Raw genomic sequence first — 26717 nt, 5'->3', positions numbered from 1 at the left:
CCTTTTGTTGGCACCAACAGAGCTTTCTGTTGGTGGCATCTGATTGCTGCTGCAGTATTTTGTTTTTTTTTAAATTAAATTTATCTTTTTGCATGTTTTCTTTATTATATATTCCTCCCCCCCTCCTTCCCTCTCCCCTACAGCATAGGCATCAGCCTATTAGAGCGATCACTTTCTAAAGCACTCCGGGGGACAGCCAAGTGCCAGGACTGTCCCCAGTACAGTGCTGCAGCAGATTGCAGTGCTGTACAAAGCAAAATACCTTTTTTTTCCTACTTCGATAACGGGCTGGCAGGTTTATCTCGGAGCGGAGCTCCATCATTCAGTGGGGATGCACGCGATCTTCACCAATCTCCTCCCCCAGGACTTGATGTCAATCGGTGTTAGGTGGTCCTGGGGGAGCCACCTTACGACTGACAGTTGGCATTAGCGGTTGTAAGGTGGTTAAAGGGATCCAAGCAGCTTCTTTTCTGTAGTTTGTCCTGGTTTATAATAGCTGTAGGAGCTGCCCCCCCTCCTCTTTCCTCTGTCCTTATTTATCCCAGTGCTGGGCCAAAATTACGCATGAGCGTAATTACGCATCGTAATTCAATGCAAATTTACACGTAAGCACTACGCGTAACTTACGGTCTTACGCGTAATTATTTACGCGTAAGCAGTTAAGTGGTATCGTAATTACGCTGTCTACCGTAATTGCTAGGTGTGCGTAATTTTACAAAGACTTACGCGTAATTTAACACGTAATTACTAACGTAAAAACTCCCCTTTTCTAAGAGTAGCCAATCAGTCAACATCCTAAGCAACCAATAGTATCTTCTCCCGCCCTTCAGTACATAAGCGTACGTTTTGACGCATACGAATGATGTGTATGCAATAGCTGTCACATTGATGGCTATTGCGTACACATCGTCCGTAAAAAGTACGCATTAATGGGTATTACGGCACTACGCGTAACATCGTAGCGTAAGCGCCTACATTACGGTATCCTTACGCGTAACTGCGTAAGTTAACGCGTAATTACAGTGATGAACTGTAGATTTTTCCATTACGACCAGCACTGATTTATCCAGGGGAAGGTGTGAATGGAATCAAGTGTGACTCAAAACTGTTTGAATTACAGTATCCTATCTCCCCACCCCCCTGCTGATGAAAGCTTTTGTTTGAACATTGCTACTGCTAATTACAGCAGCCCTTATCTGTCTGCTCTTTCTGCAGACGGAAGGGCCCCGGAAGTAGAACAATAAAATCCTGTAACAAACATTTAAATGTAATTTTTTCTTAGTAATGTGCTATTGAGATGCCCTGAGTGCTAAAAATGGTGCTCGGCTCACTTTAAAGAGAACCCGAGGTGGGTTTGAAGAATATTGTCTGCATACAGAGGCTGGATCTGCCTATACATCCCAGCCTCTGTTGCTATCCCAAACCCCCCTAAGGTCCCCCTGCACTCTGCAATCCCTCATAAATCACAGCCACGCTGCTGACAAACAGCTTGTCAGAGCTGGCTTTGTTTATCTCTATAGTGTCAGTCTGCTGCTCTCCCCACCTCCTGCAGAACTCCAGTCCCCGTCTGCATCTTTTCCCTCCCTGCTGATTGGAGGGAAGGGACGGGGGCAGGGACCGGAGCTATGCAGGAGGAGGGGGAGCAGCTGAGACTGACACTACAGATGTAAACACAGCCTCACAGCATGGCTGTGATTTATGAGGGATTGCAGAGTGCAGGGTGACCTTAGTGGGGTTTGGGATAGCAACAGAGGCTGGGCTGTATAGGCAGATCCAGCCTCTGTATGCAGATAACATTTTTTAAACACACCTCGGGTTCTCTTTAAAGTATGCCCAGGAAATGCAAAGCAAGGCGCACGTCAGCTCCTCTGAGGTAGTCAATCACATGACTATATGCTTTGTAAAGTGATGTGGAATATGCCAGTACTACAGAAATACATCATGCAAATAACTTCCTTGGGAACACTGACATGCTCAAGGTTGAGGAGGTGCTTGATGCTTGATGAGCTGAAAGTACGTATCAGTTTGCCTTCTTTCAGTGATATTGTGAACAAATCTATTATTGTGCAAATTCTCCAAGGCTGCAGCACAGCAGTCATTCTTTGTGAAGTATCAACATATTGTATTACTCAGATCTGTACAATGACTCATTAAAGGTGCAGGTTGGAAACATCTATACATAAGAAGTGCTAGCTATGAGACTAGAGGAGAGGGGAAAGACGCCTTAGAGGGGATCTAATTAACATGTATAAATTAGGGTGACCATATTTTGATTTCCAGAAAAGAGGACGATCACAACAGCATGTGGGCGTGGTCATGGGTGGGGCCAAATATACAAGAGCTTAGCAGAGTGCTGTCCAACTTCGTGGGCATGGAGGGACGTTTTTTTTTTCCAGACCACATGGTGAAGGGCCAGCCGACCATAAAATGCAATCAGATTCGCAGAAGATTTCCCTACAAAATGCAATGAGATTGGCAACAGATTTCCCTACAAATGGAATCAGATTAACAGCATATTTATCTACAAATGCAATGAGATTGGCAGCATATTTCCCCACAAATGGAATCAGATTGGCAGCATATTTCCCCACAAATGCAATCTAATTGGCATATTTCCACACAAATGCAATGAGATTGGCAGCAGATTTCCCCACAAATGCAATGAGATTGGAATCAGATTTTCCCACAAATGCAATGAGATTGGTAGCATATTTCCCCACAAATGCAATCAGATTGGCATATTTCCACACAAATGCAATGAGATTGGCAGCAGATTTCCCCACAAATGCAATGAGATTGGCAGCAGATTTCCCCACAAATGCTTTGAGATTGGCAGCACATTTCCCCACAAATGCAGTGAGATTGGAAGCACATTTCCCCACAAATGCATTGAGATTGGAAGCACATTTCCCCACAAATGCAATGAGATTGGCAGCACATTTCCCCACAAATGCAATCTTATTGGCAGCACATTTCCCCACAAATGCAATCTTATTGGCAGCACATTTCCCCACAAATGCAATCTTATTGGCAGCAGATTTCCCCACAAAATGCAATTATATTATCGGCAGATTTCCCCACAAAATGCAATCAGATTGTCGCCAGATTTCCCCACAAAATGCAATCAGATTGTTGCCAGATTTCCCCACAAAATGCAATCAGATTGTCGCCAGATTTCCCCACAAAATGCAATCAGATTGTCACCAGATTTCCCCACAAAATGCAGTATATGTAGCCAGGTCTATAGTGGGCTAACATTAATTACCTGGAGGGAGGGTGGTTGGGCAGGCTGGCACGCTATTTGCAGTGCAGGCACTGCACCGGGTAGGCAGTTAGGTAGCTGGGTGGGAGGGTAGGCGATAGGTAGCCGGGTAGGCAGTTAGATAGCAGGGTAGGCAAATAGGTAGCTGGGTGGCAGGGTAGGCCATTAGGTAGCTGGGTGGCAGGGTAGGCAGATAGGTAGACGGGTAGGCAGTTAGGTAGCAGGGTAGGCAGATAGGTAGCTGGGTGGCAGGGTAGGCAGATAGGTAGCTGAGTGGCAGGGTAGGCAGTTAGATAGCTGTTTGGCAGGGTAGGCAGATAGGTAGCTGGGTGGCAGGGTAGGCAGTTAGGTAGCTTCAGTTAGGTAGCTGGGTGGGAGGGTGGGCAGTTAGGTAGCCGGGTAGGCAGTTAGGTAGCCGGGTGGGAGGGTAGGCAGTTAGGTAGCCGGGTGGGAGGGTAGGCAGTTAGGTAGCCGAGTGGGAGGGTAGGCAGTTAGGTAGCCGGGTGGGAGGGTAGGCAGACGGGTAGTTTAGTGGGGTAGGTGCCCGACTTCTATCCTCCCTGCCTCACCTGGGGGTCCCCCCTCCTTTTATGAGCGGCAGGAGAGCGGCATATACAGCAGGCACAGGCGGGGTAATCAGATGTTAGATGTCCAGCTCCCTCCCGGGCTATGGTGTCTCCTCTGTATGCTGCTCGCAATAATCCAGGAAGCAGTGCGAGCGGCATACAGAAGAGACAGCGTAGCCCGGGAGGCAGCTGGACATCTAGCGTCTGATTACCCCGCCGGAGCCTGCTGTATATGCCACTCTCCCGCCGCTCATAAAGGAGGGGGGCCCCTGAGGTGAGGGAGGGGGGGTCGGCTTTTTGTCCCTAGGCCTTCTCAAAGGACTAGAGGACATGATCTGCGCATGGAGGAAAAACGTTTTAGCCATTTATTTAGGAAAGGGTTCTTTACAGTAAGAGTGATTAAGATGTGAAATGCATTGCCACAGGAAGTAGCTATGGCAAATTCTATACCTGCATTTAAAGGGGGCTTAGATGCTTTCCTTACACTGAAAGACATCCATGGCTATAATTACTAGGTATTGCCCAGTAGTGTTGGTCCAGGGATATTATCTGAGTGCCATCTGGAGTCGGGAAGGATTTTTTTCTCTTTTGGGGCAGATTGGACCTTGCCTTGTAAGGGTTTTTCTCCTTCCTCTGGATCAACAGGGATATGTGAGGGAGCAGGCTGGTGTTGTACTTTATACTTGTTGAACTCGATGGACGTATGTCTTTTTTCAACCCAAATAACTATGTAACTATGTTCTCCTGTGAGGTGAATTCCAAGCCGAGGGAGGACATAACATTGCTAAGTAATTGGCTGTGCAAAATCATAGCTATGATGCATTTTATTTAAAATCCAGGTTTCTTCCAGAGTGATGGGAGTTCCTAACATAGCTCTGTACCTGTAGCTCTCAGGTAACAGTGCAGAAATAGTGACGTTACAATTACATTATTATTCAACCCGCATGTGGAAACTGATACATTCACTTGAAATGCACATTTATATATTTGGTAAAACTCCTTATGCGAAGGACCTGTAAAGGTCAACAAGACCTGGGCCTTGGGTGGCAGCTGGCCTTGGGAGTACCTGGACAGGAAATAGGGGCTGCTACATAGGAAAGAAAAGGCTGCAAATGGGGAGCAACGCATGAAAAGGGAAGCTGATGTTCAAGAGAGCTGTACATAAAAGAGAAGGGTTGCTGTAGAGGCATTATACACACGGCAGAGGGGGAAGCACATGGAATGGGAGGGGCGCTGCTGCACTTGGAAGTGGGACGAAAATCATAAATCCGGCTTTGCTTATGTGACTGATTTATTAGGCAAGCCTGCAGGGCCGGGACAAGGTCCGCCACCACCCAAGGCTGAGACACCAAAGTGCGCCCCTTCATCCCTCCCACCCAGGGGCGTAACTAGGCCCCACCGGGCCCCCCTGCAGATTTTCTGAGCGGGCCCCCCCCCCCGGGGCCCGCTCGCGGCCGTTTTGTGGGTGCTGGAGGGGTGGCAGCATGAGGGGAAAGCCTTGCCCACAGTCGGCGGGGAGAGGGGTAGTTCCCCCCTCTCCCTCACCTCGGGGCTCTCCCCTCTGTGCTCCCCTCCAGCTCTTTAGTGTGTGGGGCTGTGGGCAGCGGGCAGCGAGCGGCGGGCAGATACATACCTGCTTCCGTGCGTTCCATCGGAGACTTCTCCCTCTAGCGGCTGACGTCACTTCCGGAAGTGACGTCAGCCGCTAGAGGGAGAAGTCGTCGATGGAACGCACGGAAGCAGGTATGTATCTGCCCGCCGCTCGCTGCCCACCACAGCCCCACACACTAAAGAGCTGGAGGGGAGCACAGAAGGGAGAGCCCCGAGGTGAGGGAGAGGGGGGAACTACCCCTCTCCCCGCCGACTGTGGGCAAGGCTTTCCCCTCATGCTGCCACCCCTCCAGCACCCACAAAACGGCCCCAAGTGGGCCCCAGGGGGGGGCCGGGCCCCCCCGCGGGCGCAGGGGCTGCAGGGCCTATTCCTACGCCCCTGCTCCCACCCCAGCCGTCATACACTGATTGCTATTAGACTAAGAGGCGCCCAGGGCCCCCAACCACCCTAACACATTAATCTCTAGCTATCCTGCTTGCAGTCTCTGCCATGTATCCCCTTTACTTATTTCTCTTTTCTTCAAACACAATAGGGGAATGATAGCTGAGTGAGTTGTGCGCCCCCTCCTACACTGCACCCTGAGGCTGGAGCCTCTCTTGTCCCTGCCTCGGCCCGGCCCTGCAAGCCTGCATAACAGTGGAGTGGTGGTAACAAAACTGACCAGGATTTATTTAAAGCAAAGCTAAAATGAAAGATAAAAGTCAAAATAAATATACAGGTCACACTTATCTGCTGCATAATCTTTTTATCAATCTCCTCTTCCTCTTAAAAATGGTGCTGACCCCATAACAGTTTCCAAGTCAACACTTAATGAATTTGTAATATCAACACACATTTTTCCCAGGAATGAGACGGTACAGCCTGTGGTGTTTATACATTTGGCCTGTAGATGGCACTGTGCTACTTGTAAAACTGATAAGATTATCTGTACTGTTGTGGGTTGTTTCTGTCTGCAGTTCCTACAGTGACACTATGTGGCCCCCAAATCTCCCAACAAATACACAATGCAGACTCAAGCTCTATATTATACTGCTAAAGTGTGACCCAAATCTCTGCCCGCAGTTACACAGTGTGGTCCTGAATTCTACCCAGCGCTCACATATCCATTTGGTAATTATTTTCTATCAGCAGACACAAGTACTCTAATTTCAAACTACGACTACATTGTAGTCCCTTACACACTCCAATGAGTTCTGGGTCACCATGAGCTTGCTGGTTAGTCTGTACCTCTCGGTGTTACAAGCCCTACTCCATAGAGCCAAATTAATCCATGCCATGCACTGATGAGGATCAAACAATCCGAAACAGTCTGTATGCATGTTGGATTATTATGGCTCTGTACAAATTAATAATAATAATCCAAACATTTGTATAGCGCTTTTCTCCTACCGGACTCAAAGCGCTCAAGAGCTGCAGCCACAGGGACGCGCTCAAGAGGCCACCCTGCAGTGTTAGGGAGTCTTGCCTTGAACTCCTTACTGAATAGGTACTTGACCTAGCCAGGATTCAAACCCTGGTCTCCCATGTCAAAGGCAGAGCCCTTAACCAGTACACTATCCAGCCACTGTCCAAATTAACAAGCTGACACATCATTGCATTCCAGTGGTTCTGGAGGTGTGTTTAGCTTCTAAGGGTAACAATGGATAATTTGCATGCATTCAGCAGTGTTGCAATGGGAGACATCTCAAGCTCACTCCAACCTGAATTATCGCAAATAATTTCTGTTTTAAGAAAGCAAACTTTTGTTTTTCCAAACTACATAAACTTGCATAAAATCATTGTAAGCTCGCAAGGGCAGGGGCCTCCTCCTAGTGTTTCTCATACTGCTGTAATTTTAACATATGCACATGTACCAACTACACATCAACTATGTATGGATTTGTATTTATTCTATTCAATGCCATGAATGTACAGTGTCTTGTATTGCTTATGTATATTTGTTCCCCATTATTTGTTTGTACTATGTACAGCGCTATGGAAAATGTGGGCGCTATATAAATAAAAAATAATAATAATAATAATAAAATCAACATAATCTTTGCATCAACTCAAATTGATTTACAACCCGTTAGTGTGACGTCATGTTCTCATTTAGAAATGCAGCTAATAACTTATACAGTACAAAAATATGTGAAACCACAGAAAGAAAAGGATTATTAACCTATTGCAAAGAGTGCTAACCTAACACCTCTTAATCCACTAGCCCAGGGGCGTAACAATAGATCCTTCAAGGGATGCAGCCACAGGAAGGGGGCGGGGGGAGGGGGGCAGACGCCACAGGGGGCCCTGTGGGGGGAAAAGTTTCTTGAGTCCGCAAGGAGAAAAGCGCAATATAAATGTTATTTGTCTTGTCTTCTTTTCGCTGTCCTGAGAGACTGACAACTAGGGAAATGGAGAAAAAAAAATGTTCTGCTCTTTGCACATGTGTTGACTGATGACTGTATTTGCTCAGCCACTGATAACAAATCATGCAAAGTTTTGTAAACAAAGATTTGTAGACCGTCCCTATACAGTGAGCAGCAGGGTCTTCTGTATATTTCCCTGCCCCTCGGCCACTCCTCTCCCTCCCCAAGTGCTCTGATGCTGGAGAAGTCTGCAGATCCACTTCTGCTCCATCATTGATGGACAGAGTGAGTGTAATAAGCTGAGGCTGGGAGAACACTCGTCTGTCGGTATTCTGTATGCGTTTTCTGCACACCATGTGTGTCTGTATGAGTGAAAACATGCATGTTTTAACACCGAAGCTAATGTTATTGATAGAGAAAACGTGTGCAATACTTCACTGCTGTCTGTTTTTATCTGCATGGGGAAAACACATTCAAGTGTGCACTAGTCAATTGAATAACATTCATTCTCAGTTTACCTGTGCAGAAAGTGTGTTTGTGTGTGTGTGTTGTTCGGGTAGGGGGGCAATATTTAAATTACGTGGTGTAGCAGGGGGCATCTGGCTATCGAAATGTCAGACTCAGGCCCCGTTCACACTTAAAAACGCAGAACGCCGGCGATTACCGCCAGCGTTCTGCGGGAGTGATTTTCCCGCGATCAGCACAGAAAAATCACTGGACACTGCGGCGGGTTTGGAGCGATCGCAATTAGCGTGCTATGCACGCTAATCACGATCGCAAATCGCGGAACGCTCGTTGCCGGCAAACCGCTGCATGCAGCGTGGTTGCGGTTATCGCTAACCGCAACCGCGGCAGTGAGCACACTGCCACTCGCTACATTGTGTAGCGGTTCTTGCAGAACCGCTAGCGGGAATCGTGCGATCCCGCTCAGGTGTGAATGGGCCCTCAGTCTGACAATTTTATTTAAACAGGCTCACACTGTGCTGGTTTTTATCTGGCAACAGCACCCCTAGTGACAGCTATGTTTTGTAATGTCAGACCAGGTCCACTGGGATTATATTGGAAAATATAGACACAGTCTAGCACAGGATTGGGAATGATGATTAATAAATAAATAATCAAAATCTTGGAAATAGAAAAATAATGAATAACCATATGCTATTTTTAACTTTAGATAATAGAGTTTTCCAAAAATTGCACCTTGCTAATGCTTTCACACTAGAGACGCATGTGTGTTGCTAATGGTGTTAGCATAACTGACCTCATTATACATTCATTGGTCAGTTGCTCAACCCCAAGAGAAGGATGGTTGCCAAGCATAGACAGACCATGCAGGTGCACATTTTATGCCCAGTTTACAGATTAGGGTGAGAAATAAAACAATACTTATTTTGAATTATTTTCTGTTCATTGTTAGGCATTTGTTAGGGATAGTCAAATAGATACAAATAATTCTGAAATGATGCTGGATTATGCAGATTTTAGATGCAGATTTATGAATCTTGAAAATAGGTCAGACAAACAGTAAATTTTCAATCTGCATATATTTGCATACATAATTTGCATAATCCTGCATCAACTTGCATCATTTATATTCATCCTATTGACCATCCCTCAAGAGGTTACGGGTCATTTTTAGTATTTGTATGTCTAGGAGTCTTCAGTTTTGCATAGCATTTTAGTAAAGAGGCTTTTAATCTCTTTTTTTTACTCTAGTTCACCATGAGCAGGAGTCCTACCGGTACTTCATAGAGCCATATTAATCCATCCTATAGGAAGTTCAGGTCTTTTCAATGATTCGAATTGGATCATTGAAAAGATCCGGATCTTTGATCCGAATCTTGGATCATTTTACTAGGGAAGCATTCGGGGGTGAAATGACTAGCAGGACAGGACTTTCCCTGCAGTGGACAGAGAAGGGGGGGTGGACAGAGACGGGCAGGGAGTGGACAGAGAAGGGAGGAGGGACGAGCAGAGAGCAGAAATGTTTGTTTGCACACAATACCCACATGCTGCAAGCATATGCTTTCCATATATTTTACCTATATGTTCAGCTGTATACTTTGATTGCAAACGTCGCACAGTGAAAGAAAGCATTCCCCAAAGCATTCCCAGAAGTGAAGTGCAGCTGTTTAGAGCAGTGCAGGAGGATCATATTGCCCTGCAATCACAGTGCCTGCCCTTCTAGCCCAACACGCTGTTTGTAAAGTTACTGAGCTGTGCTTCTGAGCCAAAAGTTTCCCATGTGTTCATTGTGCAGCACTACGGAACAGACAGCCTATAATGAGCAGCACATTCCAGCCAGTACATGTGCTCTACACATATCTGGCAGTGGCACCCATGTCCCCTCTCTCTGATCTACCTGTCCCTGCAAGGCTGGCTCCCCTCCAACAGAGCGATCCATCTCTGCTTTGCTTCCAGGACCTCGCTGCCCGCTGAGAGGGGGGCGTGCCACTCCTGGCCCCACCCCCTTTGCGTTTCGAATCACTCATTTTGATGATTCGGATGATTCGACTCACAAAAGAGATTCGGATCAAAAATCTGAATAGTTCATGATCCGGACAACACTAGCACTGATGAGGATCAACCAATCTGAAACAGACTTTGTGCATGTTGGATTATTATGGTTCTGTATGTTTAACAAGTTGACACTTCATTGCATTCTAGTGGATCCGGAGGTGTGTTTAGCTCACAGGGAAAACAATGGATGCTTTTCATATTCAGCAGTGATGCACTGGAAAACATATCAGCGCTTACTCTAACCTGAATAATTGCAAATGATTTCTGTTTAAAAAGGCAAACTTTTATTTTCTATAGCATTTTAGTAAGAGGGTTTTTTATCCATTGGCTATCATTAGGCCCCGTTTCCACTAGAGCGAATCTGCATGAGTTTCCTGCATGCAGATTCGCGTAGACAATACAAGTGTATGGGACTGTTTCCACTTGTCAGGATTTCTGAGCGTTTTTCTGTGCAGAAAAAATCTGCACTGCAGAGCCCTCAGAATTCGCACACCGCCTTGCGGTGTGCGATTTGCATACAATGTATTTAATAGGAAATTCGCATGCGTTTTCATATGCGAATTTTACCACAAATTCTTACACAATACACCGCGCTAGTATACTCAATGATATACTGAATGTGCACAATACAAAGTCAGGTGGTGCGCGTTCAATAATCAATTTGGCAAACTATATTAGCTAGAATCGCGCTACACTTATGATTACAGTCCTACAGTGATAGGCAACCCTTAGAGTCCATACAAAATAATCAGCACAGTCCCTGGTTGTTCACAAGCTTCACAGTTTCAACAGGTGCTTTAACGATCCTACACCTTCACCACACCCTGCAGAGTGGGCACTCACCCTTAGTAAATGACCCTCAATCAAGTGGGTCACACAGCGCCTGCGGGATACTCTAAGGCGATCCCCAGCCTTTAACGATCCTCTGCTCGCTGTCACTGTATACTCCTCACAAGAATTGCACCTCGAAGTAAAAGCACAAGGCTCCCATAGCGTAAAACCATACGGAAAATTTATTAAAAAGTTAAAAATGCACACTCACATGTTCCACAGCATATAAACAGCATAGAGTTTTATTGGGCTCTCCCCCATGCGGTGGCCATCCGGGCTGGCTTTTGCCTCTGCTGGTACTTGCTTCCCACGTCTCAGCACGCCACGGCCTCCACGCTGTGTACTACTTCCTCATTGGTGTCCCCGCCCGACTAGTTTCGTCTTGTCGACTCATCAGGGGCTGCACCAATGAGGATAGAAGCTGCAGTTAAATAGACGCTATGCGTCATATAGTGTACGCCCACACCCGTCCTCCATCCAATCAGCCACCTTGTGACTCACCGGACTCAGACCAATGCGGAAGAAAACACGCATCGTCAGTAAAAGACGCCTGCGTCATGCCGTCAGCACCACCGCCGCTATGCCTCCATACAGCCGCGCTTTAACCGCCGGACGCGGAACGCTGCAGATGGTGCTACGCGTAGACGCTTTAGATTAAGCAACTAGGGAGGTCGCCGCAAATAACCCCACCCCCCACCCACTGAGAGATCACTGTGGCGCCGCTGTCTGATTACTCCCAAAGCCGGCCTGGATAGCATCGCCGCCTCTGACAACTGCAAAATCGCCATTTCCCAGCTACCTCAGATGGGTTAAACCCACCCCCCCCCCATCATAACATACATAAAAATTAACCCATGGCAACCTGCCTCCGCTCTCGGCAAAGTGCCCATAACATGTGACAATAATACCTATCTGTATAGTGGTTCAAAGCTCATAACATAAGTGCCAAGTGCCAATTCAAAAATTGTAAGAAAGAAACATATATATATTCCCTTAGTGACCTGCATAACCCCTTCCCTCATAATATGCCTTAGAGCTGGCTGGCTGCCAATGGGTCTTACACATTTCCCCCAGCAAACAAATCCCTACTTTTTATTATTAATCTGAAGCATTGTACAAAGGCCAGTCTTATACAAATTTGATATACCTTTTAGACACTGGGGTCTATACAGAGAGAATATTTAACCACTGTTATCATTATAACATGAGGAATATTGTTATTATTACAGTGTATAAATACAGGGTTTTCCCCTCTTTACTGTGGGGCCTTCGTACCCCCTTAGATATACCTTTCCTCAATCATTACTCAGAAAACATACCAGATCAATATCTGCATTTAATCCACCCGGTCTGAGTGACCCCATGTGGTGGATCCACCATGTTTCCCTTTTGGATACCTCTCTCACTATGTTACCACCCCGCCAGTGTTTTTTAACCTTTTCTAACCCACAATAAGATAGCAATGATGGATCTGATTGGTGAAAATCCCTAAAATGTGCCGATACTGTATGACCCACCAACCCTTTTGCTACATTCCTCAGGTGTTCCCCAATGTGCTCCTTAAGAGGCCTTGTGGTGCGCCCCACATATTGGTACCCACATGGGCACCATATGAGGTACACCACATTCCTCTCATTGCACGAAATGAATTGCCTGATCTTTGTGGTTTTGCCATTTGCATGGCTAACCACTTCAGTTATCCTAGAGGTTTTGGCTTCCCGACATCCCTTGCACTTTCTGCAAGGGAAAAACCCTGGTTGTTGCCACCCTTGGAGCGCTGGCCCCCGTCCCCCCATGTCAACACAACTTGGGGCCAGGTAGTGTCTCAGGTTGGGGCTTTTCCTATATATAAATTTAGGCCTAGAGGGCAACACTTTCTTTAGTTCCACATCAGACATCAGTATGTGCCAATACTTACCCACAATACCCTGTAACGATTTGTACTGGGTACTGAATTCCGAAATAAAGGCCATGTCAAATTGTTGTTCCTCCCCTCGTTTCCTTGACCCACTAATCAATTGCTGTCTTTCCAAACTCCTAACTTGATCCAACTCATGTCTCAAAAAATCGGGACTATACCCTTTTTCTGTAAATCTATCAGTTAATACCCCTGTCTGTGCTTCGAAATCCTCAATACGTGTGCAATTGCGTCTAAGACGCATATATTGTCCTTTTGGGACATTTTTAATCCAGTTAGGATGGTGTCCACTTTTAACCGAAATGTATCCGTTACGATCTGTGCTTTTAAAGTGATTCTTACACTGTACTACCCTATCAACCACTTGTAATTTCAAATCCAAAAAATTCACAGTGATACTACTTGCTTCAAATGTGAGCTTAATGTTATGAGTGTTAGTATTTAAAAATTGAAAAAACGTGTCTAATGTTTCCTGCGTGCCCTCCCATATGCAGAATAGGTCATCTATATACCTTTTCCATATTATTACTGGTCGTGCTTCTGTGCTCATTAGTATCTCCTCCTCCCATTTCCCCATAAACAAATTGGCCAGGCTGGGGGCAAATCCCGCCCCCATAGCACAGCCCCTATGCTGTCTAAAAAACTCCCCTGCGTGCCAAAAATAATTCCTTTCCATAGCAAACCTCAAAACCTTCACCAAGAACGTGATTTGTGCCTCGGGTATCGTCCCATCCTTCTTCATAAAGTATTCAACTGCCTCCAGCCCCAGGTCCTGAGGAATATTTGTATATAGTGAGGACACATCGGCAGTGACAAGAATGCAATTATCCCCTACCGATGTGCCCTCCAGGGTGGAAATAGTGTGTTTTGTATCCCTCAGGACATGGGGCAAGTTGGCCACCAGCGGTTGTAGGAACCTATCCAGATATTGTCCCAACCTATGTGTAATGGACTCCAGCCCACTGATTATGGGTCTCCCAGGTGGATTCTTAGCATCTTTGTGGATTTTTGGTATCTGGTAGATGACAGGAATGCGGGGAGCGGAGGGGACCAGGAACCGAAACTCTGCATCCCCCAGCATCCCCCCATCCATGCCCTCCCTCAACAGAGACCTCAACTCCACAAGATACTTATTCGTGGGATCACCTCGCAATTTTTCGTAAGTGTCTGTATCGCCCACGAGTCTTTCTAATTCTTCTTTATATTGCATTTTATTTAACACAACTACTCCCCCTCCCTTATCCGCTGGACGGACAACAAGCTGTTTATCCTCCAACATGCTACGGGCCACATCTTTGACTCCCGGGTGTCTAACTTCCGGTAATGCATTGACCTCATCCATCACCAATTTCTTAAACACCCCTATAGCATGAAACCCTGTTTCCTGGGGGTTAAACGTGGATTGATTCTTTAAATCTGTATGTACATACTGTTGGGTCTGGGTCCCCCCACCAACTGGCATAGTTCTCCCATTGGGGCCTTCTCTCTTCAAAAAATATTTTTTTAAATTCAATTTACGAGTAAATTTCTCTACATCTATATATGTTTGGAATTTATTTAGACCTTTCTTAGGGGCAAACTTCAAACCCTCATTCAAAACGTTGATCTCTTTATTATTGAGGGGTATTCCACTTATATTAAATATCCCTTGTCCCTCTATTCTCTTCTCTTTTTGACGTTGCCTCCTTCCTCCCCTCTTACCCCTTCTGCACCTCTTTTTCCTGGGGTATATCTGATGGGGTCCCGCTCCTCCCCCCAGTCGCTCCTCTTGTATCTCGGGGCCCCCTCCAAAAAAGGTTCATATTGCTGGTAATTATTAAGCGGATCATATCGGTTCTGTAGTGGCACATGGTATCCTGAATTTCGTGAAATATATCCTCCCCCTCTCCCCCCTCTGTGGACCCACTCAGGCCCCGGCTGCCTAGGGCCATTGCCCCCTCTGCCTCCACTGGGGCCAGGGCGTCCCCCCCTTGGGGCTCCTCCTATTGGGCCCCCTCTCGGTAGACCTCCATCTGGGACATTTGGTCTAGTAACAGGGACCTGGGATTTGGTCTCATTCTGTGTCTGTGTGGTTTCAGTAACAGATTTTTCACTTTTTTTCTTAATTTGCCATTTGTATGCTTCTTTGTTTTTATGGGCCTGAAAGTCTCTAAGGAATTTTTTTCTCTTATCAGCTGCTATTTCCCTCTCTGTTTTTTGCATTATCTCACCAATTTTTTGCGTCCTTTTGTTATATTCATCTGTATCCTTATATACTTCCAATCGTTTCCTGATTTCCTCTATCTCCCCACCCAGTCTCTCTAGTCTCTTACTCTTTCTTTTAATAAGTAGTTGTACCAACCCCACCCCACATTTATCGAAATACTCTTCCCATTCAATGTCGTTTTCTTCATTATCCTCCCCATCATTTGCGGCTAGATCCCATCTCAATCTTTTGGGTATAATTCCTTCCCCCTCATATTTTGAGAGGGTGGTGACGTCCCACCACGTTTGTTGCTCTTTTAAAAGGTTATTTTGTAATACCCTAAAATCACTATCCATACATGGAGTTTCTGCATATTGTACATTAAAAACATCATCAAGATTAATACGTCTATTAAGCCGAAGTTCAAATATATCAGTACCTGTCGCCATGTTTAAAACACTTTTTGATACAAATTATTACACAATACACCGCGCTAGTATACTCAATGATATACTGAATGTGCACAATACAAAGTCAGGTGGTGCGCGTTCAATAATCAATTTGGCAAACTATATTAGCTAGAATCGCGCTACACTTATGATTACAGTCCTACAGTGATAGGCAACCCTTAGAGTCCATACAAAATAATCAGCACAGTCCCTGGTTGTTCACAAGCTTCACAGTTTCAACAGGTGCTTTAACGATCCTACACCTTCACCACACCCTGCAGAGTGGGCACTCACCCTTAGTAAATGACCCTCAATCAAGTGGGTCACACAGCGCCTGGTATGATCTGGTATGTTTTCTGAGTAATGATTGAGGAAAGGTATATCTAAGGGGGTACGAAGGCCCCACAGTAAAGAGGGGAAAACCCTGTATTTATACACTGTAATAATAACAATATTCCTCATGTTATAATGATAACAGTGGTTAAATATTCTCTCTGTATAGACCCCAGTGTCTAAAAGGTATATCAAATTTGTATAAGACTGGCCTTTGTACAATGCTTCAGATTAATAATAAAAAGTAGGGATTTGTTTGCTGGGGGAAATGTGTAAGACCCATTGGCAGCCAGCCAGCTCTAAGGCATATTATGAGGGAAGGGGTTATGCAGGTCACTAAGGGAATATATATATGTTTCTTTCTTACAATTTTTGAATTGGCACTTGGCACTTATGTTATGAGCTTTGAACCACTATACAGATAGGTATTATTGTCACATGTTATGGGCACTTTGCCGAGAGCGGAGGCAGGTTGCCATGGGTTAATTTTTATGTATGTTATGATGGGGGGGGGGTGGGTTTAACCCATCTGAGGTAGCTGGGAAATGGCGATTTTGCAGTTGTCAGAGGCGGCGATGCTATCCAGGCCGGCTTTGGGAGTAATCAGACAGCGGCGCCACAGTGATCTCTCAGTGGGTGGGGGGTGGGGTTATTTGCGGCGACCTCCCTAGTTGCTTAATCTAAAGCGTCTACGCGTAGCACCATCTGCAGCGTTCCGCGTCCGGCGGTTAAAGCGCGGCTGTATGGAGGCATAGCGGCGGTGGTGCTGATGGCATGACGCAGGCGTCTTTTACTGACGATGCGTGTTTTCTTCCGCATTGGTCTGAGTCCGGTGAGTCACAAGGTGGCTGATTGGATGGAGGACGGGTGTGGGCGTACACTATATGACGCATAGCGTCTATTTAACTGCAGCTTCTATCCTCATTGGTGCAGCCCCTGATGAGTCGACAAGACGAAACTAGTCGGGCGGGGACACCAATGAGGAAGTAGTACACAGCGTGGAGGCCGTGGCGTGCTGAGACGTGGGAAGCAAGTACCAGCAGAGGCAAAAGCCAGCCCGGATGGCCACCGCATGGGGGAGAGCCCAATAAAACTCTATGCTGTTTATATGCTGTGGAACATGTGAGTGTGCATTTTTAACTTTTTAATAAATTTTCCGTATGGTTTTACGCTATGGGAGCCTTGTGCTTTTACTTTGAGGTGCAATTCTTGTGAGGAGTATACAGTGACAGTGAGCAGAGGATCGTTAAAGGCTGGGGATCGCCTTAGAGTATCCCGCAGGCGCTGTGTGACCCACTTGATTGAGGGTCATTTACTAAGGGTGAGTGCCCACTCTGCAGGGTGTGGTGAAGGTGTAGGATCGTTAAAGCACCTGTTGAAACTGTGAAGCTTGTGAACAACCAGGGACTGTGCTGATTATTTTGTATGGACTCTAAGGGTTGCCTATCACTGTAGGACTGTAATCATAAGTGTAGCGCGATTCTAGCTAATATATTTTACCACAAACCACTCCTTTACCACAGGAGTTTTCGCATAAAATCAATGTAAAAGCACACAGGCAGTGACATGGTTAAATTCGCATACTCATTAACATATGCAAAAACGCCCGCAAAGTAAAATTCGCATCCGCGTGCGAATTCATTTTTGCGTTTACCGTAACTAATTCGCACCACACAAGTGGAAAGGGGCCCTAAAGCATTCCCGCATGCGAAAATGCTGAAAACAGCTGACTTTACCGAGCACATAGCAAAATGTGTATTCAGAAAGGCTGTTTCCGCACGAAAAGCTGACATTCCCAAGCAGAGCGATAAATTACCGCCTTGTGCGGTGATTATCTTAACAAATGTTACTAAATGTCAATTCATAAAGATTAGAGCAAGCGGTATGCGGACGGGGAATACCGCTCCCTTGGAAGTAGCGATAAGCATGCGGATTACAGCTAAGTCAATGGTGACAGACCTCCCAAGCAGCAGCAGTGAGAGCAGCGCAAGGAGGGACTCAGGCAGCTTCTCCTGTTACGCCAGCCTACCGACAGCCTAGTTTGGGAAATCACCGCAGTGCTATCGCAACTGTAAACATTTTTATGAATGAGCACACAGAAGTCTAAAGTACCGAATGCTGGGTTTTCCCGCACTGATTTTCTTTACCGAACACACTTTTATGAATGATAGCCATAATAGCCCCTGGAGTTTAACCGCTTCCTGACCACCTAACGTAGAATGGCCGCGGGACAGCGACTCTCTCGTTCCTTTGCTATGCATATATGTGGAGTGTCACCTCACTAGGAACGAGATGTCACGGGAGCTCGCACGAGCGCACTCTCCCGTCTATGGGCGCAGGGGACCCCACCGATCAGCCTGCCAAATGTGTATAAACCTCTGAGGCTCAAGAGTTTGTGCTTGAAAGAATTCTGTAGAATCACACATTCCTTAAAAAATCACCCATAGCCACTGAAAATGCTGACAAGATTAGCTGTATGCTTGTTTCTGGTGTGATTCAGACACTACTGCAGCCAAATAGATAAGCAGGACTGCCAGGCAACTGGTATTGCATAAAAGGAAATAAATATGGCAGCTTACCTTATACCTCTCAGTAAGTTGTATTTAATGGGCTGACACTGTGCTGGATTTTATCCAACAACCGCACCCCTCGCGGCAGCTATACAAAATTAGATAATAAACCTTGGAGATAAAAACTTATTAAGCATCACACATTTTTCTTAAAATAAGTAATAGCAGGTTGCAAAAAGTGCACCTATAATAGTGGAAACAGGCCTTAAGTCTGACAATTTTATTTAAAGGGGCTCAAACTGTGCTGGTTTTTATCTGGCAACAGCACCCCTAGTGGCAGCTATGTTTTCTAATGTCAAACTAGATCCATCATTGGACTTATATTGAAAAATAAAGACATAGTCTAGCATAGGATTGGGAATGCTGATGAACAAATAAAAAAAAACTTTGGAAAGGAAAGTAATGAATCATTATATGCTATTTTTAAACTTTAGATAATTGTGAGTTCCAAAAATTGCACCTTGCTAATGCTTACACACTAGAGATGCATGTGTGTTGTTAATGGTGTTAGCAGGACTGACCTCATTAAACATTCATTGATCAGTAGCTCAACCCCAAGAGAAGGATGGTTAATAAGCATAGACAGACCATTTGGGTGCACATTTTATACTTGGCTTAGGGAGTTAGGGAGAGAAATGAAAAAACACCCAGAATGCTTTTCTGTGCATTGTTAGGCATTTGTTAGGGATAGGCAAATACTGTTGATACAAATAATCCTGTTGATGTTGGATTATGCAGATTTTGGGTGCAAATTTATGTAGTTTTTAAAAAGATCCCTTTTCAATCTGCATACATAATTTGCATAGTCCTGCATCAACTTGTATCAATTATTTTTATCTCATTGGTCTAGGAGTCTTCTGTTTTGTAAAGCATTTTAGTAAGTAGGCTTTTAATGACTTTCAGTTGTTTCACCACGAGCTGGCTGGGTACTCTGTAACTTACTTATTGATCCATGCCATGTGCAGATAAGGATCAGCCAATCCAAAAGAGCCTTTATGTGTTGGATTATTGTGGTTCTGTATGTTTAATAAGATGGCATATCACTGCATGTTGGCAGATCTGGAGGTGTGTTTATCTTATAGCAGGGATGTAAAACCGGTCCTTCGAGGGCCAAAGTCCTCACAAATTTTTTTTGACACAGCTCAAATTAATTGATGGGTCTGAATCAGGAAAAGTGTGGTCCATCTGGTAGAACACATTCCTCTCTTTCTCAGTCCATCCTAAGCGATGGCATGGATCTGGCCCTCCAGGCCTGGAGTTTGCATACATTTGAAATTGGTGCTGGTAGACAGGGCCGGTTCAAGTAACAATTGGGCCCTAGGGCAAAATTAGCCTGGGGGCCCCCAACAGACACCCCCCCGACCAAAAAGCGCCATTAGAGGCCCTTTGTTGCAGCCAAATTTCCCTCCTGGGCCCCTGAGCTGGCTGCTGACCCTCCCCCAATCACCTCCAAACTTAACAGACTCTGCAGAGTCACTGGGGAGCAACAGTTAAGATGGGGAGGGACACCTTGGGGGCCCCTACAGGCTCTGGGGCCCTGGGGCAATTGCCCGTTTTTTCCTATGGTAGCTCCGGCCCTGCTGGTAGACTTGGGTGCAGGATACAGCCGGTATATGGCTGATCCTGCTTCTGCACAAGTACGGTGTAACGATTGGTGTCAGCACGCAGAGAGAATCTGACTATTGGTGATCTGCAGTATCACCAAGAATGCAGATATATACCCGATTATTGATGATCTGCAGTATCACCGATAATCAGATATATTGCTAACCTCTGGACACCTATAGGTATATGAGTGTTTGGTGTAACAGTAATACTTTGAGTAATGCACCTGCTGAGCAGGTGATAAGAAGCAGCCTGGAATACTGCTTATGTAGACACAGGAACATTCCAACAGCCTGAGATTCTCCAAGGGGTGGAGTCAGGCTGAAGGTAGGAGGAACCTGCACAGGAGTGACACCTGAAGGGTGGATGTCACTAGTAAGTCAGGAGACTATCTCTTAAGGGAGAGAGATAGTTCCCAAGGTAGTAACAGATATAAAACAATGCCTAGTCTTGGTGTGAGGTCCGTGGTCTCTACACCCTGGAACTAGTCTGGAATATAACATAAATGATAATACAATTCCCTAGTCTTGGGTGTGAGTTCCGTGATCATCAACACCCTGGAACTAGTCTGGAGTATAACATAAATGATAACACAATTTCCTAGTCTTGGGTGTGAGTTCCGTGATCATTAACACCCTGGAACTAGTCTGGAGTATAACATAAATGATAATGCAATTCCCTAGTCTTGGGTGTGAGTTCCGTGATCATCAACACCATGGAACTAGTCTGGAATATAACACAAAGACAATACAGTTCCCTAGTCTTGGGTGTGAGGGCCTTGATTTCAACACCCTGGAACTATGCTAGAGAATACACAGAAGATACACAGTATTCCTAGTCTGGGGTGTGAGGGCCTTGATCTCAACACCCTGGAACTGGTCTAACAAATAAACAGTACAAGGTAATCTGGTTCAGTGTGAATTCCCAAGTCCTCTTGGTTCAAACACTCTGTAAGGATCTGACTATGGTCTGAATGCTTCCACAAAGTGTTTGCAATGGCAGACAACCAGCAACTGACAAGCAAGCAGAATATATAGTAGCTGAACTCTGTTGCCCCGCCCGAGCCACTCAGCCAATCGTGAGTCCAGCAGGAATCAGCTGATCGTCCTGATCAGCTGACACTTCCCCTGCTGGTATAAAGGTCCTGACTTCTGGCCCGCGTGCGCGTAGCTCTTCATCCATCTATGTGGACTAACAGACCCAGCCACTCCAAAGGCACGCTGCTGCGTACAAACTGCCACCTTGGACGCGGAAACAGCCGCTTTGCTATTAGAACATACAGCGGCTTTTCCGTGTTCTGCCACACTTTCAGCCGCGTGCCTACGCGTGCAAACCGCCGCGTTAGACGCGGAATCAGCCGCCTTGCTATCAGCAGACGCGGCGGCTTTTCCGCGTTTTCTCACATACGGGCTGTGTTAATTACTGTTCATCCTCCAGGCCGCCATGGATAGTGGGGAATGATATAATTCGGCTACCAGCTGGAGGCCGAATTAATGTGTTTTTTAAGCAACTTTGGCTCCGTCTTCTGACGGCGCTGACGTTACTCACTGAGCGCCGCTATAGATATGATTCCTATTACTGTCTATGGTGGTGCCGGCTGCGCCTAAATCTAGCAGCGCTGAAAAGCTCTGCTCCGTGAAGTTTGACACCTGTGGCTTATAGGGAAAGCAATGGATGAGTTGCATATTCAGCAGTGATGCACTGGAGGATATTTTGGAGCTTACTCCAACCTGAATAATTGCTAATACCCGCCTAAAAAATAAGTCAGCAATATTGTTGACTTTCCAGAATCAGGGACAGATCTTCTTCCCTGCTTCCTTCTTCCCACTCCCCAACTCCCTCCAGTCCTTTCCTCCTCAATGGAGAGTAGATGAGGGTGGAAGGAGATGGGGAGCAGGTGGGAGTGGGCAGAGAGCAGGAGGAGGAAGCAGGGAAAAGAGATCTGCCCCTTCCTGATTCTTTCACAGATGCTGTGGAGGAGATTCTTTCACAGACATTGACAGTAGAGATGGTGTTCTTGGGGTCATAGGCAGCATTCCTCCTTCTCCAAGTCGGGTGAATTGAGTTGACGGCAAAAAAGCTCCATTTTGGTGATCTGACCACAACACTTTCACCCAGTTCTCTGGATCATTTAGATGTGCATTGGCAAACTGTGGATGGCTGGGCCTGTGCATGTGCTGTCCTGAGCAAGATATGAGTCCTTCATGGGGTAGTGTGTTACCAATTGTTTTATTGGTGAGTATTGTCCCAGCTGTCCTGAGATCATTGACCAGTTTCCCATTCTGAGTTGCTTTCCTCACCATTCGCATGATCATTGCAGCTCTACAAGGTGAGATCTTGCATTGGGACCCAGATCGAGGAAGATTGGAAGTCTTTTAAAATGTGACAACAAAAAATGACCTTTGTAAAAAATAAATCATAAAAGACATGTTTGGGTGGGCTTATATGCAGAGTTGGTGGATCTGACTTATAAGAACTGACTTATATTGACAATACCTCAATATTACATATGACCTGTTGCTTGGAGATATCATTGACCTTTACGTTCTGGTTTAGTGGTGGGGTAATTCTCTTATTGCTTCCTGTCATATAATTTCACTCGTGTCCTAATGCAGAAATGATCTGCTGTGGCCTACAAGTAAGCAGCAATAATATTGTGATGTACTGTATAGGCTGTTCTTACTTTTTGAGATAAATACTCGCTTCACAATTAACACTGCACAGCCCCAGAGTGCAGGTGTAACAATATCACAGCTGTTGCCTCCATATAAGTAACTGGGGATTGCCCAGGTCTCAAGGTCCTTAAAGAGAACCCGAGGCGGTGTTCTTCCATCACAATCCATATACAGAGGCTGGGTCTGTCTATAGAGCCCAGCCTCTGTTGCTAGTTAGTTCCCTCCAAAGCCCCCCCTGCTCGCTGTCAGACCCCATAAAACACAGCCACACTGGCAACACGCAGCGTGTCGCAGCCGGCTGTGTTTATCTCACTAAAGTCAGTCTCGCCGCTCCCTCACCTCCTGAATCACTACGGTCCCCGCCCACGTCCCTTCCCTCTCCGCTGATTGGAGGGAAGGGACGTGGGCGGGGACCGGAGTGATTCAGGAGGCGGGGGAGCAGCTGAGACTGACAGTAGTGAGGTAAACACAGCCGCGTAGCGTGGCTGTGTTTTATGAGGTCTGACAGCGTGCAGGGGGGGCTTTGGAGGGAACTAACTAGCAACAGAGGCTGGGCTCTATAGACAGACCCAGCCTCTGTATATGGATTGCGATGGAAGAACCCCGCCTCGGGTTCTCTTTAAGGGGTCTCCATGTCAGGGGTTGTGAAGATCATAACAGCTTTGCAGTACGTTAGGTGCTGAGTGGGCCATATTTGGTCAGGTTCACACTACAATGACGAGTTTGAGCCCTGGACGTTGACATCACCGTGGATGGTGACATTGTCACCATCTACGACACAACCCTCCTGTTCACAGTGTTTCCTTTGTGTCTGTCTATTGTATTCAACATGTCATAGATAGCGTGTTATTATGACATGTTCAATTTCCGTACTTGGCTCGTGGTTTTTTTTTGTGTTCTGTAACTGGAACAGACTTGTCAAACACCACACAGAACAGCACCTGTCTGAACAGATCTAACGCCTAACATGGGATCTGTCAAAGTTCCACTGGTCCATTCTGGGAATCAAACCACTTTTGCCTCTAGTGAGAACCTAGCCTCATACATTTGATTATTATTATTATTATTATTATTATTAATAATATTAAAAATTTGACTGTCTTCGGATTCCATTTAAAGTGTACCTGTGAAGAAAAAAATACAAGCAGAAGCAATAGCTAGCCTCAGTAGAGGCTTCCAAAAATCCTCCTTCACCAAGCAAACCAATATTGGGATCCTCTGATCATTTTTGACAAGAACTATGTCAAAATATATTCATGTGGCCGCACTGCACAGGCACAAGAAACCTGTGCAGTAGCATGGAGCCACGGCTTTTTCCACCATCACAAGTGGCTCTGTGCTTCTGTGCAGGGCTGTCATAGTGCTGGTGCAGTGTCCCCGCTTGTACAAGGACAGGAGGGTCCCAGTGAGCAGCGGTGGGGTGGAGTTGGAATGGAGAAGCGTCTGGATCATCCAGAGTCTTCCCTCTACTGAGGTAAGTGAGTTTTGCAATTTTTTTACCTCACAGGTTTACTTTAGGCTGTGTAATGCAGGTTGCAGCCGTCATCAGTGAACAGTGAAAGTTCATTGCCATGAAATAATTTTACCTACCTGACTAGCAGATGAGAGGAAAGGTGATATTACATGTATAGCACTGGTGAAAATACATGCAGCATGATTGCGTGCAAACAGTCATTAAAGGGGTTCTTTCGCGAAAAAAGTAGGCAGTTAAAAAATGTGACAGATGACAGGTTTTGGGCCAGTCCATCTTTTTAAGGGGGATTCTCAGGGCTTTCTTTGTTTTCAACAGCATTTCCTGAACAACAGTTTAACTGCCAAAATAGCAAGATACCAGCCGGCCTCCCTAATCACTTGCACACTATTATGTCAGTTAGATTTTGCAACTGTTGTTCAGGAAATGCTGTTGAAAACAAAGAAAGCCCTGAGAATCCCCCTTAAAAAGATGGACTGGCCCAAAACCTGTCATCTGTCACATTTTTTAACTGCCTACTTTTTTCGCGAAAGAACCCCTTTAATTGTCACCTTTTGGAAAAGAATGACATACATCGCATGAAAGCAAGAAGTTTTGAATCAGGATGATACCATTTATTGGCTAACTTAGAGATGGATAAACAGTGAGCTTTCGACTTATAAAAAGCCTTCGTCGGACTGGTTCCTGTGACAGAACTGAAAAACACAGCTTATATACACTGACATACAGAGGAGAAACATTCTTTAGCAAACATAAATGTAATTAGATGCCTTAACTGTTACTGAGGAGGCTTTCCCAGGCATCCTATCTAAATTGATAAGATCAATAGAATCCTCAACATGACATAAAGCAGACTCTGGTGATGAAGAGACATCGTAAATTCCGAATTCAAATGGTAACTGGCCTGGTTACATGCACCATTAATTCTAAGCTTAAGAGAATTGTGGCATTTAAAGCCAGCACCTGAAAGCAAATAAAATGAATAGTGACAGTGAATTCCATCTTACACAGCATATGGCACAAAAATGAATGAAAAGATAGAAAAATTAAAATTAAAAGAACTGTGGCATTTAAAACCCATCGTACCAGCACAAGAAGTTGGAGTTCTTGTTTAAACCATCTTCTACAGTTTTGAACCAATGTATAAACTTAGTTTCTTGTGTTAGTCTCATGTTTCCCGATTTGAAGCCACCCATTAATACAGTGACGCGAAAATCGCTTAAACTGTGTCCAGGTAAACAAAAGTATGTTGGTATTGGGAGATCAGTATAATTTGTAATATCCTTTTTCCTGCTGTTAATAGTGGATCTGTGGTGTGTCATGCGATCCCGCAGTGGTTGACTTGTTTCTCCCACATAAATTCCTTTGGGGCATTTTGCACACATGATCAGGTATACCACATTAGATGAGTCGCAGAAAAGGTGCCTTGTACTTTGTATTCCTGTTGTGTACCCGGTATTAGTATCCTGTCAGTGGAATGGATGTATTCACAGGTCCCACATGTTTTCCCTCGGCAGGGGAATGTTCCATTCTGTTCTTGCCTATTTAAGGCACTCCTCACTATCATCTGCTTAAGATTGGGTGGCTGTCGGAACGCAAGGAGGGGAGGTTCAGGGAATATCTTTTTCAGTCTCTGATCCTTGTGTAGAACAGGATGAAGTTCTTTTGCAATCTTTCTTAAGATTTCCAAGCGTGGGTTGTAGGTTACTACCAGTGGGACACGGCTCTCTTCCTGGCTCTGCTTGTACTCCAGGAGCTGAGTCCTAGGGATGTTGTTAGCTTTCCTGATTTGGGTCTCCGCCATTAGAGGATTGTATCCCTGTTTTATGAAATTCTTCTTCAGGTAACCCAGGTGTTTGTCTTTGTCATCCTTGTCAGAACAGATCCGATTGCATCTTATTGCCTGGCTGTAAATTATGGAATTCTTTATATGTTTGGGGTGGAAACTGTCATACCTGAGGTATGTGGGACGATCCGTCGGTTTGCGGTACATGGACGTTTGTAAGCTGTTCTCTCTGATGTATATGGTGGTGTCAAGAAAGTTAATCTCCTTGTGAGAGTAGCTCAATTTCAGTTTGATTGTGGGATGGAAAGCATTGAAGTTCCTGTGAAATTGGACAAGATCCTCCTCACTTGCAGACCAGATGATCAAGATGTCGTCGATAAAACGGAAGTAGGCCATGGGTTTTATATGACAAGTATTCAGGTATTCTTCTTCAATCTTTGCCATGAAGAGATTTGCGTACTGCGGTGCAAACCGTGAGCCCATTGCCACTCCCATTTGCTGCAAATAGAGGTCCTCCCCAAAAGTGAAATAATTGTGTGCGAGAACGAATCTCATTAGTCCAGCAATTGAGTTTATAGGTGTGCCCAAA

General features: G+C 45.5%; 1 protein-coding gene and 2 non-coding genes across 6 annotated transcripts in view; 1 reads left to right on the top strand and 2 right to left on the bottom strand.

The window, feature by feature from the left end:
* Positions 1 to 26717, top strand: part of HDAC9 (histone deacetylase 9) — a 660228-nt gene that overhangs the window by 160339 nt on the left and 473172 nt on the right. The window lies entirely within an intron of this gene.
* On the bottom strand, positions 8969 to 9095 carry LOC137520093 (U4atac minor spliceosomal RNA). Its single transcript, XR_011021437.1, has one exon. It is a non-coding gene; the product is annotated as a U4atac minor spliceosomal RNA (small nuclear RNA).
* Positions 19035 to 19161, bottom strand: LOC137520092 (U4atac minor spliceosomal RNA). The gene has a single exon (XR_011021436.1). It is a non-coding gene; the product is annotated as a U4atac minor spliceosomal RNA (small nuclear RNA).

This window comes from Hyperolius riggenbachi, chromosome 5, assembly GCF_040937935.1.
Source record: "Hyperolius riggenbachi isolate aHypRig1 chromosome 5, aHypRig1.pri, whole genome shotgun sequence".
Taxonomy (NCBI): Eukaryota; Metazoa; Chordata; class Amphibia; order Anura; family Hyperoliidae; genus Hyperolius; species Hyperolius riggenbachi.
Note: the sequence above shows the minus strand (reverse complement) of the source record. Positions and strands in the feature narration are given on the sequence as shown.